Consider the following 16,351-nt stretch of genomic DNA (forward strand, 5'->3'; position numbering starts at 1 on the left):
GGAGGAGACAAAGGGTTGAAAGTTAAATGAGGTTTTTCCTCTAGAACTGAAAAGCAAGTCAATCCAAATGACAAATTGAATGGATTTTCTTACAAACTTGTGGGTTCCCCATCACTGTAAGTATTCAGACAAGAGATGGACACAAATCTGGGGGAATCCCACAATAGGTAGGAATTGTACCAGGTGAACTGTAAAGCCCCTTCTAATGCTGAGATTCCATTGTTCTAAGAACCATACGGTGAGGGCATTAAAAACAGGCCGGGGAAAAAGAGACACCGAATCCCCCAGTTATCCTCCAAATTTCTCTCTACTTGCTGGTTCCCTGGAAAGGCAACCTCTCTTTATAACAGAGATGCTAAATTTAACTGGTATGCCTAACCTCATTTATAATCTCCTAGCCTATTTCCCAAGTTTTTTTCTATACTATTACAGGCATCATTTAAAAATCATTAATAATTGTGTCCATTAACTACGTTTTCAAATGTTCTGAGACATAGTCTCAGAGATGAGGCATGTGAAGTGGCTGGAGCCTGGAATGGAGAAGAATATGAATTGCACTTAGTTCGTGGCAGAAGGGAAGAGCATAGGAGACTATTCCCCAATTCACTTGATTTTTACCTGATAATTTACAAGGTATGTAAATTAGGAGACAACCACAGAAGGTACATTTAATGACATCTTAATGCATCATGGAATTTACGACACGGCATGAATAGCTTGTGCACTCAACCATTGGAAGCAGATGTTGCAATAATTCTACTTAATACTTAGAAGCAAAGTAAAGCATATTTTTTTGTACAAATGTTTATGAAACATTAATAAGAATAATATGCACCATTCAATGCTGAACATATAATCTGAAATCCTTTCCTATAAATATTTATAAAGGAGACATTTTGGTTTTCAATGTAAGCTGATTTTAAGCCCAGATTCTGAGATGCTGCATGTTTTTTTTTTTCCTCTGGGTGTATATTTAACTAGAGTAAGACTAAGTGACTCATAGGGCAGCAGCACTTTTTACTGTACCTACTTAGTGAGAGCCTAAAGAGATTGCTTTGAATTAATTCATGAAATATACTCTCTACTACAATAGCTCAGCTAGTGGCTTGGAAATGGAACTTTTACTGTTGTATTAGTTAGTAACTACTTACTGTGTTGCAAAGAATTAATGAGCTTCATTAAGTTCAAGGAAGTACACAGTTTCTAAATTATGTGGTAATATTTGATATGTATAATATAAATAATTTTAAAAATGCCTTTTCCATCAATGCCTCAAATGTTGGCTTGGTTATTCACAATGACCAATTAGAGGTATTAAAGGAGATAGGGTATATTTGAGAGAAAAATCTACATTACAGTATTATAGTAAATTTGATTTACTGTTCAAAATGCTGTAGTTCTTTACTGCTAACTACGGTTGCAAGGCTCTTAGACACGTTATTTTCTTTTTGACAGTATCTTTTCTATTTGCAGTTGTATTATGTTTCTTCTAGTGACTTTTACTAGCCAATGTCAGGTTTTGTTTTGTTTCTCCCCCTCCCCTTAATAGGGGAAATATTTTAGAGAAATAGAATATCTGTTATTTTCTTCTAGTTAAAACAATCCTAACTGCTAATTGCTCTTCAACACTGCAGTACTGTCCGTCCTTAGCTGCCCAAGTTTAGTTGAAAATGTCAAGATTATGAAGTGAATCATTCTCATAACTTTTTTTGTGTAAGTATATAAATATGGAGTACGTTTAACATGCCAAATTTAGCATTCTCAAGCAATACAGTGAAATTATTGAAAAGCATCAGGTGAAACGTGAGCCTTGGGAAAAGTGAAAAGGACTTTATGGTGTAAAGAATATCCCACAGCAACAAAGCAGAAAAAGAACAGCTTGAAGGTGGTTAGGAGCTATGCATAGGAGTGATTTTTAAAGTAATGCTGAATTTGTCTCATCAACTTCACTTAAATCTGCCTAATCCTTTTGAACACAATATGATCGGTAATTTAAACCAGTCTTGAGACATTTGATCACAGCATGATGACATCAGCACTCTCTAATCCACTGGCTCGTGTCTTATCATTTAAAGAAGATGTTAGGATTTGTAACATCTTCTCTGACCTTTGTGTTTGTCTTGGATCTCCAAATGCTGATATGCACACTGGATGTACAAATCCAAAGAAATCAAGTATTATAAAACTATGCTGCATTTTAGGATATTTAAAAAGCTATTTTTGACTCACCCTTGTCCTACTGACTACCGAAATTGAGACACTGTAAAAAAGATTTGGTGAAAATTTTCTATCACCATGTATCTACTGTGTTATGAATTTCTTCAACTTATTGAAAGTTTTTAACAAATTTTATATCAATTGCGTCTAGAATACCTTTGTGAAGTAAATTTTAACACTAAAGTAAATGTTTGTAAGAATATAGTACTAAAAATAATCTCGTCATGGGTACTTAAGCAGGTATTTGTTCTAATTGGAATAAATTAAAGTGAATTTACATTAGAAAATAACAATGGTTACTTTAAAGCACCAATTGATACTGTAAAATAAAGGCTTCACAAATGTTTAAGCTTTATCCATTTCACATACCTTGTCTTGCAGTGGGAAAAGAAAATGGTAAATAATGAATATATTCCGCAGCCCATTGCAAAGTAGCTAGAGACAGAGATTATGATTTAAATAAGCTTTAGAGTAAGGCTAGGATAGCAGTATTCCTGAGCCCAACTGTGGTCCAGGTTTACCTAATGAAGTTGTAAATGTCTTTCTTTTAAGGTTACACTGTTAATTCCCTCATTAGACTCCATGTTCACAACATTACCAGGAAGCTGGGTCTGGTTTACTGCCAGGCTCAAACCCCGTGCCAGCCCCTGCTTATTCACACATGGGACTCCAGTAGTCACTAAAGTACTATTCTTCCTTTCTCTACTACCTACATCACCATTTGTGACCTGAGGTGAGAGAACTTCTTGCCCTCTAGCTATTATCCCCAACCTTTCCTGAGAATGTCCTCTCCCTGCTGTTACTACTTGGATACTGGAAGAGACCAGGATGGCAACAGTAGAAGTAGGAGGGAAACATGCAATTTTACATATTCTATTGCATTTAATGTTATTGTACCATAACCCTATTTGGGGAGATCAGAGAAAAGGCTTAGGGTGGTTAAATACTTTGCCCCAAATCACACAATTGTGAAGTGATATAGCTGGTGTTTCTGGACCAGTTTCTGATTTCAAAACCCCCTTTTCCCCTATTGATCACAGTGCTGGCAGCAAGAATGACCAGAGACTATGTGATCTTACATGCAAATGGACCTCTGATATTTTCCCAAGGCCATTATCTACCATGACTTCGGGTTCCATCTAAGATGGCTCAAAGATTATCAGGGCATTATAGCACTTAATTTACTAATAGATTATGAAATAAGCCTGACATCTTCAATTAGTCTTGGAAGTGAACTATTTAATAAAAACTCTAAATCTTTTTCAAAGGTAGTTTTAAATGGTTATTTTTGAAGTATGAATCCCAACAATCAGAGTTCTGTAGGCAAAAGTTCTTAACCAATTACTTCTCTGAGAGTTTATTTTCTCTGAAAACTTACCTTTATTCTTGACATTAGGCATGTGAATAGAAGTTTGAAAGACAGAATAAGCCGGAGGAAATAAAGGAATAAATGATTCTAGGAAAAGGCTTGAGGAAATGTCAAACTCAGGTTATAGATTGTTGGGACTGTAATTCATGTAACTTATTTTCCTGGATATGCCCTTTGACATACTTTCATAAATATTTTCTTTGTCTCTCCAAATGAAGTTCAAACTCCTGAAGCTTGGAAGGCAGATAAAGTGCTTTATTAACATTATATCCCCAGTGCCTCACATTTAGTTGCTGCTTAATAAATATTTACTGAATAAATGAATATAAATAAAAGAGTAAACTTTAAATCTCATATATTGTATGTTACACATTTTTTGCTTGACTATGAACTGTCAGTTGTCTTCGAATCATGAGTATAAGGAACAATAATAAAATCTATGCAGCAAAGATATATTAATCAGAACAAAATCCTTTAAAATATGTGGGTCAGCTGGCATGTATATGTGCAAGAATAATGTGAGTTACAAATATGTACGTATGCTTATTGTTAGTAGTCTTTCCTCCTGCATAGTGGGTTTTCAAATGTACATTTTTTTGTAACTCATTTGATTGAACAACATTCACATTATGCTTTTACTATCAGCTATAATGTACAGGTATTCTAGAACTAACTCTGTACTTTAAGAACTTGAGAAGAAAGCTCCCAGATGCTATTTCATCATAATAATGGCTGATAAAGCTGACAAAGTTGGTAAGAAGGTGCCAGAAACCCTGGGCTTTGGTATTGCTGATGGTGACAGAAGAAGTAAGGTCATTACCCTGGAGCAGAGGTTGGAAGCCTCAGGGGCTGAGATGCTTAAATTTTATTATTTACTTGTATCACAGTTAAACAACTTAAATTATTGAAATTCTAACCACTAACTACTGTTTTATATTGAAACAACACCTTTAAAATTTTCCATAAACAGTATTTATTTAAAATGTATTATACTTTTAAAATCAACCAGCCTAGGGACTTCTGATTCTGGACCAAAATAGAGTAAATTCACTTCTCCTTATTGCTCCTGATAAGTACAGTTAAAAACTTCGGAGATTATACATATAAAAAGCATAAGAAAACTCTGGAAGGTGGAGAGAAGAAGGCAGAACAACTAGGGATCGTGGGGGGTCAAGGAACGACTCAGCATATATATATATATACAGGGCAGATTGCATTGGACATGGACCCCGAGAGAGAGAACGTATCAAGAGACTTGGGCATACCTGAATTCTGCTTTCTGGAATGCCAAGTTCTCGGGCCAGTTGTTTTCTGGTTGTTATCCCAGGGTAGCGGTTCTGTTGAAAGAGTGCTTGCAGGACATCCTTCTGACTCAGCTTCAGAACAAGCCTCCTTCTTTGTGATCCTCTTGAGAGTGGGCCTGTGGAAGAGAAAAGGGGGCGAAGTCTCAGGGGGGAATCCATGGAGGTGCAAAACAATGGTGCCAGCCCAGCGGTTATCCTTGTGCCATGTGGAAAGCCTCTAAGTCAGGGGACAACTCTGCATTTGGAACTGACTTCGGTATACCGAAAGCCATGCTGAATGGGACCCTGGTGGTCCTGGGCACCCTACCCTCATGGTGCAGTGTAGGCCTCATGGGGAACCTAGTTTTCCACTCCCACGCCAGGCTGCGCACCCCCTTCCCTTCTGACACAGTGTCAGAGGAGGCCTGATTAAACAGAAGATTTAAATAAGACACAGAGTCTAACAATATAATACCCAAAATGTCCAGGACACAATCAAAACTCACTTGTCACACTGAGAACCGTGATAATATCAGCTGGAATGAAAAAAGGCCATCAAAGATGCTAACACTGAGATAACACAAATGCTGGAGTTATCTGACAAAGATTTTAAAGCAGCCATCAGAAAAATGCTTCAAAGAAAAATTATGAGCTTGTTGTAAACACATTAAAAAATAAAAAGTACAAGCAAAGAAATGTAAAATATAAACAGTAAACAAATGGAAACTTTAGAACAAGAAATAAGATGAAAAAAGGAAACCCTCGGGGAATGCGCTCAATAACATAATGTAAAGGGCAGAGAAGGAATCAGTGAACTTGAAGATAGATCAATACAAATTTCTTAGTATGAACAAGAGAGAAAGAATGGGCTGAAGAACAAAATAAACAACCTCTGAGATTATGTAGGACTATAAGAAAAGATCTGACGTTCATGTTATTGGTTTCCCAGAAAGAAAGTAGAAAAAGAGTATGGCTGAAAAATTATACATAAACCTAAAAGAAGTCATGTCAAAACAACTCATTATTAAATTTCTGAAAACCAAAGACAGAAAAAATCTTCAAAGAAGCACAAGAGAAATAATACCTTACATATAGTAGAAAAAACAATTAGAATGCTCTAGACTTTTATATTCAATTAAATATCCTTCAGGAATGATGGGGAAATCAAAATATTCCCACGAGCACCAAAACTATGAGAATTTGTCACCAGCACATCTGCCCTAAAAGAATGGCTAAAAGGAGTTCTTGAATCAGAGTGGGTACAATTTAAAAAATAAAAATAAAAACAGCAAATCTTGGAACATGAAGAAAGAAAGAAAAACTGAAAAAAAAAAAGGGCAAATACCATACACTTTCCTTCTGCTGATGGGTTTCTAAATTGTGTTTGTTGGTTGAAGCAAAAATTATGCCGCTTTTTGGTGTGGTTTTCTACGTAAAGGAAATATTTAAGACAGTACTATTATACACTGAAAAGGGTAAAGGGATTTAAAGGAAAGTAAGGTTTCTTTCTGGTGATGAAACTGTTCTGTATCTTGATTTTGGTGGTTGTTATACAAATATACACATGTGACAAAATGGCATAAAACTATATGCATACATTATACCAATGTTAATTTCCTGATTTTGATATTGTACTATAGTTATGTAAAATGTTACTGTTAGGGAAAAGGGTGAAGGGTACATGAGATGTCTCCATACTATTTTTGTAATATCCTGTGACTCTAAGTTATTACCAAAAGAAACTTAAAAAAGAAAGACAGGGTATGCATGTATTTGGATACATATATTTATTATATATCTATATTTGTCTTTGAAAAATAAATACATTGCATATACTATACACAAAGACCTGTTCAGGACTGGTCACTCACTCTGGCTAACATCCAAACTTGGTCCTGATCCAGTACTGGATCTTTAAAGATCAAAGCCTGGATATATGATACAGGATATATTTAGCATCATCAAACCTGATCTTTTAAAACATAAGGTGTCAGGATGAAATGCAATGATCAAGTAAAATTTCAAAATGAATGTAATAATTTCCAAGCCAGTATTTAATCAACCAAACTATCACTGTCACTTCACACAAAGTATTAACTCAGTTAACATTACTATTTTATACATAGTATCAATCTGTTACAGAAATATCTATTATAAGAATTCTTCCTAATAGTTTTTTAATACCTACAATATGCCATGTACATTAAATATACCATCTTATTAAACTTCACAACCGTCCTCCAATGTGGATATTATTTTGTCTGTCTTTTATTCAGAGATAAAGATAAAGCTTAAAATATTTAAATAACATATTCAGAATTATCTATCTAGTTAGTGGCCAAAGGCAATATTTACATTTATATCAGGCAGCCTACAATGAGGAAAACAGAAACCATACTAGGTATTTCAAACAGAAAAGAATTTAACACAGTAAATTCATTATGCATGTTTTTGAAAATGGAGAAAGCAAAAATTGGAATGTGTATTAACTCAGAAATTAGAAATTGTGAGAAGTAGCTATCACCTGAAGCAGGGAGGAACACAAGGGAAGAAGTGTTAGTACCAGACCTTGGAGCACAGAGGAAAGGACCCTACCTTTGGTATGTTCCAGAAGCAATGCCAGAATAAGAAAAAAAAAGCTAGAGTGAGAGTGAACGTGAGAGAGTGTGAAAGCAAGAGGAAGGAGCGGGAGACAGAGAGCGACAGAGACACAGAGAGAGGACTATGCTTGTTTCTCATCTCCCAGCAGTGCCCCCTATCGATCATACCCAGAGAGAAGCCAACTGGAAAAATACTCCAGGAAACAGTTTGCAGACCTTCAGTGTAGATGGGGTGCGGGGATAAAAAGAAGGGTTGAGACAGTAACAAAAAATTGGTATAGACTGATGTTTTTTTAGAGTTATATTTATACTGGAATATGCTGCCTTCAAACCAGGAACTATGCACAAATATCTAAAATTTGAAATCTAAAGCCCAAATCTGTTCACTCCATTTTCTAAGAGTTTTAAAACTATGTAATATATAATTTAGTCTTTTTTCTTACTTTTCCACCAAACTTCCAGAGATGCAAAGGTATGCAATTTCTCTTTTATATTTTAACAGTTGTGTAAAAATCTTTAACATTAAGAAATAATTCTAAACTTTGACATGATCCAAGACAAAAAGTGCTGACCTGCTTTACTTTCTTTTCATAGATCCCTGGTTAGCATTTAAGGTGATAATAAGGCCAAGGTCTCAGGTATATTTCCTTAATGGGCCAGTTAGCACCACTTATCTCATGCCCACAGATGATTTTTACTAAAGTTTGTTAGATGTGTTAACAGATGCTGTTGTTTACCTGAAACACCCTGGGGGTTGATGGGTCATTGCAAAACTCACTTGGTAGTATTGGTAGAAGCTGTTGGGCATGCAGATTAGTAAACATTTAAACATCAAGGAAGTACACTTCTCTGCAGTGTATTGGCATTCAAAGAGAAAGAAATAATTCTAGTTATCTTCTGAGGGAGAAAACGTCTTTTTAAAAAGCTGACTCTCAGAGATATCAATGAGGTTGACCCAATGGACTCTTGTCCCCTTCTTTCTATTTATGCTGTTGTCTTTGGGGCCAACATTGATTGAATAAAAGTAAAATAGGTTTTTATTTGCTGGATTTCTTCTGTAAAAAGTCAGTGTTGTCAGGATATAGTTTGGATTTTGAGATAATTCTGTATGAAATGAGTAAGGTGTAATAGAGAAGAACATGTTAGATTTTATACCTGGGAAGTGCACTCTAATTGTTTATATAAATCACTAAGAAGCAGAAATTAAATGGATAAAAATGCATTTGCATCTTCAATGGCATAAAGGAGAGAAGGATGAGAAGTTCATTTTAGTACCATAACACTAGAAGTCTTATTAATAATGCTAGATGTATGATATGTAATAAATGAAGGTAATTTGATAGAAGAAAAAGCTTTTCTCTGACTTTTGCTTTTATTTTTTATTTCTTTTTTCCCTGCTAATTTTTTAATGAGGTGTAATTAACATGTAACTTTTGTTTCAGATGTACAACAATATTCAATATTTACAATGATTCAATATTTGCATATAGCGTGGAAGGACCGCCACAGTAAGTCTAGTTAACATCCATCACTATACATAGAATTTTTTCTTGAGGTGAGCACTTTTAAGATCTACTCTTTTAAAAACTTTCGAATATACAATACATCATTATTAACATAATTGCCGTGCTGTACATTACATCTCCATGACTTATTTATTTTATAACTAGAAGGCTGTGCCTTTTGACTCCCTTCACCCATTTCCATACTGCCCATACCTCACCTCTGGAAACCACCAATCTGTACTCTGTATTTATGAGCTCTTTTTTTTTTTTTTATGATTCCACATATAACTGAGAACATATGGTATTTGTCTTTCCTTGTCTGACTTATTTCACTTAGCATAATGTCCTCAAGGTCCAACCATTTTGTCACATTGGGCAAGATTTCATCCCTTTTTATGGTTGAATAATAAATAATAGTCAATTACACATATATACCACACTTTCTTAATCCATTCATTCATTGATGGACAGTTAGGTTGTTTCCATTCTGATTTCTGCTTTTAAAACTATGTTGCTCAAGCTGGTCATGGTGGCAACATGTAATGGGGGATTTAATTCTAATTATGTCTTTCTAGACTGCCTTTGATCTTGTAAATATGATTAATTAAGAGAACTTGAGCAACATCTGACCAGCAACTTGGAGTAGGTGAGTGGTTTCCAAACAGACAGTATCAATCAGTGTAATGCCTTAGTAGATCTGGAACATCACTTTTGAAAATGAAATTGAATAAAATAGGATAGAATAAGATAGGATAGGATAGAATAGAACAGAATAGGTTAGGATAGGATGGAATGGAATAGAATAATATAGACTCAGAATAGATTAGGAGGTGAAGAATATTTGGTGAAATGCTTACTTTGGTTGTGTATATATCTGTGTGTGTGTGTGTGTGTGTGCACGTGTGTGTGTATGTGTGTGTGTTCTGGGACATGATATGAAATGTGCTGCTCACTATAAGTTGTGGACAAAAATATTTGAAGTTGGAAAATACAGTGAAAGAGATCTAACTGAAACAATTCTGTACTTCCTTGTTGCTTCTATTAGTCAAACCACTCTGGCTAATTGTCTTCCTCTGTTAGATTAAGGTAAAAGGGGAATGAACTTGATGCCTTAAAATGCTAATTCTTCATAAAAACATCAATTTTGACTTGGCCAATTCATTCTGTCCTCATTTTACTATAGATAAAAGTAAGAATTTGAAACTGTTTCAAAACACAATATTTTCCATCACCTCGTAGGATTACTGCCACTCCAAATCACATAGATTATCTCATAGGTCTGAAATTCTTTTACGTGGTGGTTAGTTTTTAGACTGTCTTTATATCTGATTGTACAGTGTATTCATTACTGGCTATTTAGGATGTGGTAGGGATGGCAGGGGCAGTTGTGACTCTAGAAAGCAGAAGACTGAATAATACTGACATAGTTTGTGAGCTGTCAGGTTTGGCCAACTTCATTGTGGTAAGCAGACTTGAAAATGGTCCCCAAATACTTCCCACTTCCTAGTGTTCATAGCCTTATTAATCCTGTCTCCTTTAGTAATTGATTCTCACTAATAGAATACAGCAACATTGAGGGATGCTACATTATATTACAAAAGATTGTGACTTCTCTATTACTGGCAGATTCTCAGTATTGCCTTCTCAGCTTGCACAATTTGATGAAGAAAGCTGCCATATGGGAGAGGTCCACATGGAATGGCCTCCAGCCAACAGCCAGCAGGGAACTGAGGCCCTTGTCTCTCCAGGAACCATTCTACAGGAACTAAATGCTGCCAAAAACTAAATGCTCAGAAGCAGATCCTTCTCCAGTTGAACTTTCAGATGATACCACCCCTCTCTTGCCAGCAACTTGACTATGGCCTTTTGAGAGATTCTTAAGGAGAGGACCGATTTATGCCATATCTAAATTCTTGACCCATAGAAATTGTTAATTTTAGAGTTAATTTGATATACACAGCCATGAGAACTAATGCATTAACATATACTCTGATTCTCAAACATGGGTCATTTGGCACTGGCTGGAAATACTTTCGGTTTTCACGACTTTACGGGTACTACTGGAATCTAGGAGGTAGAGGCTGAAGATGTTGCTAAACATTCTATAATGCACAGGACAGCCTCCTAACAGCAAAGGATTTTCTGACCCAAAATGTCAATAGTGCTGAAGTTGAAAAACCTTGGTCTAAAGAAGGTTACAGTACCTTTAGACAGTAGATTTTAGATCTCATTTTCCACAAACTATCTATAATATCTACTACCCAAAGGGAAATTACTTTTAAGTACATTCTGAGAATCTTGTTGTAAAATCAATGCAATTTCATTCATTTTTGAAAGATCACAGCATCTTTTTCTTTCGGAATGTCCCAGAAATCAAAGTATGAAACCTGTCTCCATTAAAATACTTTAAGTTTATTAACCCTAGAGCATGTCCATTCTGAAATATATAGGCAAGCTAGAAGCTGATAATAAAGCATCTAAAAGAGGTAGAGAAATTTTACATCATATTAATCTCATTATGGTAATACCTGAGCAGCCAAATTTATCTTTCTCTATATTTGGTAAGTTTGCTCTCCCTCAGGCTAAGGCTCATTATGTCCAGTTATATCTTACACTGAAATGGTTGACATACAATGAAAGGAGATCCTAAAATCCTGGTGGGTGTGCCTGTAACTTTTCACACTCTAAAGTGCTTCATGAATAAATCAGTGAAGTTGTCACAGAGAGAAAGCATACATTTTTCCACAAATGGAACTGTAAGCAACCTGTGCACATTGTGAATAGCCAGTAAGTTTCATTTATGACCTGTCCTGTCAGAGAAACAGCATAATTTGTATTGCTGTTGACATATTGACAAACAATTGACATATTTCCAGTACATAAAAACAACCTGAATGTTAAGGAAATACATACTGATATTACTGTGTTTCTGCCTTATTCAGAGCAATAATATAATTACCTTTTTTCTTTTTAAGGAAACAAGAGACAACCAATAGTCCATTGAAGAAATAGCTCCTCACACTAAGTTCAAGAATTGTCTTACTAAAATTTGTCTTAAGTACATTGTACTATATAGCCACGCTCCATCACCATCAAATAAGCTACATAACCCTTTAGTTTAACTGCATATATAGCACTTCACTTTTGCCAGCATAGATCGGTTAATACTGGTTAAGGATACATCTGCCAGGGTCTGTTACCCTTCAAGCATATTCCTGTCCTAAATTTATTACCTAGGCTAAAGACAGCTGAAAGGCTGATTCAAGCCCACATTGTGGTTTTGCTTTGACCATGATCATGAGAAATTGTGATTAATCAGCACAGACTTGAAAAGAGGTTAAAATGCACAACGTGCAAAGTGAAAGATATTGGCTCAATATCACCCCTTCTGTTCACTATTCAAAAACTCCAGTGGTTCCTTATCCTCTACAAAAAGTTTAGTCTCTGTCTGGCATTTAATGATTTCCCTGCAACTACTTCAAAAAAAATTTGTTTCTTAGTACTTCCCATCTTGAAGTCTTTACTTCAATCAAATCCAGTCAGACTCTTTTCTCCTTCTTATGTCTGTGTCACAGATTATGGGGTTCCCTCCATCTGAACTAACCTTTTCTCTTCCTGCACAAATTGTAACCATCCTCAAAATTGTAGTTAATGTCTTACTCCTTCAAATATGTCTTCTTAGATCTACAGCAAGAAGATAGTTCTTTCCCTCCTCTAAAATTATAAAATGAAGTTTATCTGTATGTTCAGTTCCTATTTTGCATTTAATTGCATGTCTGAATTACCTTTGCATTTCTCCAATGCACAAGGTCTGCTGTATTAAATACACATGTAATCACCTGACCTAGATCCTAATGAAATGCAAAGCGCTTACTTAAATTTGCAAATTCAAATTTTTATTGCCCAATCATTAAATCTGTATTTCTTGTTTGACTAGTTTGACATATCTATTCCTGAACGTATCATTCATTTTACAGAAAAAGAATACAAAACTGACAGAGAACAGTATTTACATGGTAATTAACTAATTAATAGGGATCTGTAGAAAGCCTCTCAATATCTTGTATCAGTCTTTAGTCTGGCACTATCAAATAAACATACTGATCTTCCTTATTTCTTTCCTTGGTAATGAAAGATGATCTAATTCATCTCAAAGATATGTTTAAAGTCTAAACTGTTGACGTGCACTGGAACGAAGCTTTCTTTTCTAGCACAGGAAAGGCAATGTGGTTAGTGTGCAATTGCTATAGTGGCAAAAATACAATTGAATTTAATTAAGCAGGTTTAATGACTAAAATGTTAACACAGTTCTAGTTTATAATATCCAGCCTTAATGTGTGTTTTGTCTGATGAATTCATAGTGCCTCCCAACATTCATTTGGCTTGACTCTCCTGCCTGTCACAGAAGGAAGCTGAATGGCTCAGAGAGAAAAATAAACAATTCTCCTTCTTGTATACCCTGTTTATTTATGGCATATTTGAGTTATAATAAAAGAGAACAGTTAGGCAAACTAGCACCTATCCTGAAGAGTAAGACACGAAGAAGCTAAAAGTGAAAATAAAAGGAAAAGAATATAAACACAGATCAGATAATTATACTTCCTCATTAACTCTCACTGCAATCTTGTAAATGAAACTATTCTTCCATGTTTAGAAGACTGAATGTACTCCATTGCCAGAATTTACCTGCTAATAAAATAAAATTTTAATTCTATTGTCTTGCCATCATATCCTAATGGGACCAGGCAACTAATACTTGCTAAAGGCATCAAAGTTATCTTCTAAGAATAAGTACAAAGTCATGAAACTTTATAACTGAAATGCCAAGGATTTTGTGTGTACTTGTTTTGTGAATTTGTCTTTTACTATGAGTTTAAATACGTGATTCTCTAAAGGTAATTTTACCATAAGTTTCCTCTTGTCTTCAGGAGAAAAATTTAATAGGGATGATAAAAAATAATTTATTTTTTTTTCCTTTTGGAGAATAAGAACTTTTGAAAAACATAGTCCTTTGCTGAATGAGTAGCTCCCATTTAAATAAAATACATTCCAGTACTATTTTCTTTTTTAAGTAGTAAATGCATACGATGTTTTAAAAAGGGTGATTTGGTTCCTGGGAAGCAGTTAGATGATAATGATGTCGGGAAAGAAGCCTGGAAGAAAGGAGTCCAGACAAAGTATTAAAGAGGGAACATGGCACAGTGCAGCACTTTCCAAACAGTGGTTCTCCTACCACCTGCAGTACAGTAAACAGGAATGCTTAATAAATATTTAAATTCCTGGCCCACTCAAAACACACTGGGTCAAAATATTTCAGTGCTGGACAAAAGCATCTGGATAGACATCTTTGGTGATTCTGAAGCACATTAAAAATTTAGAACTATTGTCAATGAGAGCACATTTTAAATTTTTTATGAGTATAACTGTTTTAAAAAGCATCAGGACACTCATCTTTAGTACTTTCTCCATCTCTTCTTACCTTTTAAATTTAGCATTTCTATTTCATGTTTCTCTGCAGACTGTCTGCTATTCATACAGTCTACCAGGTGGAAGATGATCACATCATAAAGCCTGTATCTTTACCTCCTCGTTCAAGAAGGCAGCCAAGTCTGAGACTATACTATATTCATTTGGCCTCAATTCCAAATTTCTAGAGAAGGGATTCTCACTGGCTCAGCTTGAACTAAGTGTCCACCTTCTGCCCAAAAAGCTATGGCCAAACAAGACAGGACCATGATATAAAACATGGTAACAGAGTCCCTACCCCAACTACCTATGAATTCAATTACAAGAATATACTGTTTGACAAATACAGGACACTTAAAATAGAGAGTAATTAGGAGTGAGGGAGAGAAATTCCCAAAGATAAACAAATCATTGTACTCTGGGCAGATAACTTAAAACCTGTCAGCCAAAGGTAGCAAAATAGTGGTAAAGAATCTAAGTGTCCAACACGATGGCTTGGTTGAAGGATAATAGAGTAAAAACCCATTCTTAGGAGAATGTAAATAGTAGAGTAAATAGTAGAGTAAAATAGTAGAGTAAAAACCCATTCTTAGGAGAATGTAAAGAAAGAAGGAAAACAGTCCAAGAATATTTTTATGCTAAAAATACATACAGATTTTTAAATGCCTTAATATGACCCTATTTAAAAATAAACACAAAACCAGGAAAGACATAAGGAGATATATTAAAGTTGCATAGTGAATGTCACTGGATTTCTTCTTTTTTCTTTAAATATTTCTGATTTTACAAATTTCTACAGATTACTATTAAATTGGCAGAAAATAGAAAAGAAGGAGTAACAGTTCTTGTGCAGCTTGCTGCTTATCTACTTTTAAGTCCGACAGCAACCAAAGAGGCTCCTTTCTCTCAGTGTTTTTGGAGCCACAGTCACTGACCTGCTTGCTGAACACACCTCTTCTTGAAGCCAACCAGAGACAGAGAACACAACTTGCACTTTTTGCAAAGCATAGACTAACCATTAAGACTGTTATAGAATAGATATTCCTCAGGATTCCATCCTTAAGATGTGGTGAACCCACGCATGGCTTCTTCCTCAATCCACATGGTATTTGGGTTGACATCAATATGAAAATTACCTGTACCCAACTGAGCACACCCAAAAATGTCAACTAGATTATAGTGATCATTTACATTTTTTGGCCATTTGTCATCTGCATATACTTTTTATTTGGAGGAAATTTCAACATAGGTAGGAGGTATTATCCCAACTCCCACTACAAAAGTAAAATGAAATGCATATTTTCTCTCCCACTCCAGAAACTGCTATAAAGTGGACCTGGGGTCTTAGTGTAGACAATTAAGTATTCCTATGCAGAATTTTGACTTCTGTGATCGTTATACAAAGATGCAGGACAATCAGGAATTTTCTGCTGCTGAATTGGCTGGTTCTAGATTTGAGTGGTATTTGGAGAGTGTCTGATGGGGACAACATAAAACTGTGTCACCCACACTATTGTGGCCACTGCCTCCCTTCTCTTGATCTACCTGGTTAACTAGTCTTTCTGAGGATTTCATAAGATATTTTTGATGGTTAATTTTACATGACAACTTCACAGGTCATGGAGTGCCCAGATTAAACATTATTTCTGAGGGCATCTGTTGTTTCTAGATGAGACTGTATTTGAACAGGTGAACTCAGCAAAATAGATTGCCCTCCCCGTTGTTGGTGGCATCATCCAATCCACTGAGGGCCTGAATAGAACAAAAGGCAGAGGAATTTTTCCTGCCTCATTAAAATGGTTTTAATTTAAAAAATCCTAAAATGAATACATATGAAAAATAAAGACAGAAAGGGAATAGAAGGAAGGGAGGGAAGGAGGGATAGAGAGGAAGGAAAGGAATAATATTTGG

Source organism: Tursiops truncatus, chromosome 5 (genome assembly GCF_011762595.2).
Source record: "Tursiops truncatus isolate mTurTru1 chromosome 5, mTurTru1.mat.Y, whole genome shotgun sequence".
NCBI lineage: Eukaryota > Metazoa > Chordata > Mammalia > Artiodactyla > Delphinidae > Tursiops > Tursiops truncatus.